This window comes from Lygodium microphyllum, chromosome 14 (assembly GCF_053477565.2).
Source record: "Lygodium microphyllum isolate KBCC chromosome 14, Lygodium_microphyllum_v1.1.10, whole genome shotgun sequence".
In the NCBI taxonomy this organism is placed as follows: Eukaryota; Viridiplantae; Streptophyta; class Polypodiopsida; order Schizaeales; family Lygodiaceae; genus Lygodium; species Lygodium microphyllum.
In genome coordinates, this window is record NC_141148.1 from 142,569,704 (window position 1) to 142,572,732 (window position 3,029).

A 3,029-nucleotide genomic window follows, 5' to 3' on the forward strand; every position below is an offset into this window, starting at 1 on the left:
AAAGTAGTTTTTTTCCACGTTGCATTCTTTAGACCAATAAAAGGTAGCCTTAACCAATGTGAGGCCATTTCTTGAGGGATGGTGCAGTGACACGTGGAAGGCAAGATATGGAAACGAATCGGGATGATGGGAGCCTTTTTTTTCTAGGATAATGTGGCAAGGTTTTCCCTATTGGATAGCAAATGTTTTACCTACCATTGTGATATTTCTAGGTCAAGAGTTTGGATGGGTAGTTCATGGTTTGATGATTGACTGATAACTTAAACTTAAAGATAGGTGAACATCACAAACTAGGATTTTTTAAGATGAGGGAAAGCGCTTGCATATTTTTTAGAAAACATGAGGGGAAATTCTTGAGGATGAGGTTGGTTCATTCAACATGTAGGAATCAAAATGTAGATTGTCCATTTAGTTCTATCCATAAGGGTGATGAATCCAAACCTACAAAAGCATCCTGGATGAGCTTCATCACATGCAGATTCATGTGGTGATGTTATGTCCTACTTGAAGCTTAAGGGGAATGTGTAGCACTGATAATATTTGGGGTCAAGGCTTTCCATCTTGGAATTATCCCAAGCAAGGAAATTCTTTAAATACTTTCAAAGGTCCAACGATTCATTCTTGAACTTAGAATGCAAACAATGAACTAATTTTATCTAATTTTTTATCCTTCCTCTTATATTTCTTAAGGCCTTCAAGGATGGATCGTTTTTTTTGTTGGCCCCTACTAGCTATTTTGCATCACCATGAGGATGGGTGATTATGACTTGAGATGACGAGAGATTAATACTTTTTACTTTCATTTTTATTTTCAAAAATGTGAGCTAAGGAAACTCGACAACCAAAACTCTTCACTATGGGTAGGGAAGGCATAACTACCTCACATGCAATATGAGGAAACTGTTATATAATTTATTCATCACGGCAAAGAGAAGAATTCCCGCACTCAAGAGGCCAACAGACCTAGGCTCTACGTACTACATACTTTACCGTCCATCCTTTTTCACCTTTAAAAAAGAACAATCAACGCACAACCACAAACATTGGATTCATGAAAAACAAGTTTGATAGTAGATACACAAACCTTTAGTTTCACAATCTTGGAGGGATTTCTAAACCAAGTACTAGTGTGTTTATGTTTTTTATAATTCGAAATTGTTGTAAATTTCAACGTCGTTAACTTCCCCTTTAAAGTTGTAAGGTTTTGTGGAAATGTTTGCAATTGATTTTGCACTAAACCTCGGTTCTTCATGACCATTGAATAAGAATAAGCATTTGGCCTTAGCTGCAAAATTGCAATCTTATGTGGATGATGTGTTATCCATGAATTCAATGGGTCCCATAGGATCTCAAACCCTGGTGGGAAGAGTTCCTCGATGTCCGGCTCCGAAGTGTGAACATCGTTTGTTAGCTTCATACGTTCGCACTTTGGGACGGTTCGCACTGCGTGAGTATTATGTTGCACATTCTTAAACTTACGTGCAGTCCGTTAGTCGGCAAATTCGGTTAGCATTAGTGAATTGAAAAAGCCCGTGGGACATGATGATAATGGGGGCATCTTGGATTTGCGCCACTTGGAGTGATGTGCGACTAAATTGCAAGAATTATAACCGGCTTGATGGTGAGGGAGTGTGTTGGGGGCTATAAACGCATGGTGAGGGAGTGTGCAGCAAGGATCGAAGGTAAGCGGAGACAGTAGAGATCATAATATTAGCACGCACATCTAATAGAGCGGGCAGATTAGTGTTTTTGTGAGAGAGAGAGAGAGAGAGAGCGTCTTACCACGGCTTGCAGTGAGAGGAGGAGAAGACAAGGAAGGAATAGAGATTCTAGAGCAGATAGTCTATTAGCAAATTAGAGAGCGAGGAGCGTAGTAGCACATTGGAGAGAGAGAGAGAGAGAGAGCGGGGGGGGCATGTCGATGACGACGCCGCAGCACGTGCTGTCGATGGGCCACCCCGGAGCAGCGCCGGCAGGCCCGCTATCACCCATGCCGTACTACCTAGGCGACAAGTACATGTGCGGGCCAATCAGCAACATGGTTGGCGGCGGGCTGCAGCAGGCGAATGCGGGGCCCCTGGGCCTCTCGGCGTTCGCGCTGACGACGTTCGTGCTGTCGTGCTACAACGCGGGCTTGTTGGGGGTGAGCAGCAGCGGGCCGGTGAACGTGGTCCTGGGCCTGGCGCTGTTCTACGGCGGGGTGGCGCAGGGCCTGGCGGGCATGTGGGAGTTCCGGGCGGGCAACACCTTCGCGGCCACCGCCTTTACCTCCTACGGGGCCTTCTGGCTGGCCTACGCGGTCCTTCTCATCCCTGCCTTCGGGGTGGCGGCCGCCTACAAGGAGGCCTCGGCTCAGGAGGACCTGGCCCCGGCCGTCGGGACCTTCCTTCTGGCCTGGAGCATCTTCACTCTGCTGATGCTGGCGTGCAGCCTGCGCACGTCCGCCGCCCTGGTCGCCCTGTTCGCCGCCCTCTCCCTCACCTTCGCCCTGCTCACGGCCGCCGAGCTCCGGCACTCGCCCTCCATGCATCGCGCCGGCGGCTTCACCGGCATCGTCACCGCCCTCATCGCCTGGTACAACGCCGTCGCCGGCATCCTGGCCGCCGACGCCAACGGCCCCCTCTTCACTCTCCCCGTCGGCAAACTTGGCCTACTTGCCAGCCCCAAGCAGTGAAGAATGCATGCATGCTGTGGCCATCGTACTCCCCACCACACGAGCAGTTTTCGTGGAAAATTGAATTTCTAAAAGAAGAACCTTTGAAAATCAGCCTCAAGTCCCCCTCAATAATAGTAACTAGCTAGCCTGGGCCGGCTCACTAGCGGTGCTTTGCGTGGTTGGTTTGCGCCATTGTAAATTTTTGTAAAGGTTGCTCGGATAAAACAACATGCTTGGTGCACATGGCATAAAGCTATGATAGAAAAGAAAATTTATTGAATCTAGGTTTTATGTGATGAAAAAGATACTTGAAGCTCTATAGCGTCCTATTCAAAAGTTCCTATGCATCGAGCTCTAGATAAATAACTTCATA

General features: G+C 47.4%; 1 pseudogene; it reads left to right on the plus strand.

The window, feature by feature from the left end:
• The first annotated feature begins 1,921 nt into the window (after positions 1 to 1,921).
• LOC148026184 (accumulation of dyads protein 2 pseudogene) lies at positions 1,922 to 2,674 on the plus strand (annotated as a pseudogene).
• The last annotated feature ends 355 nt before the right edge of the window (positions 2,675 to 3,029 follow it).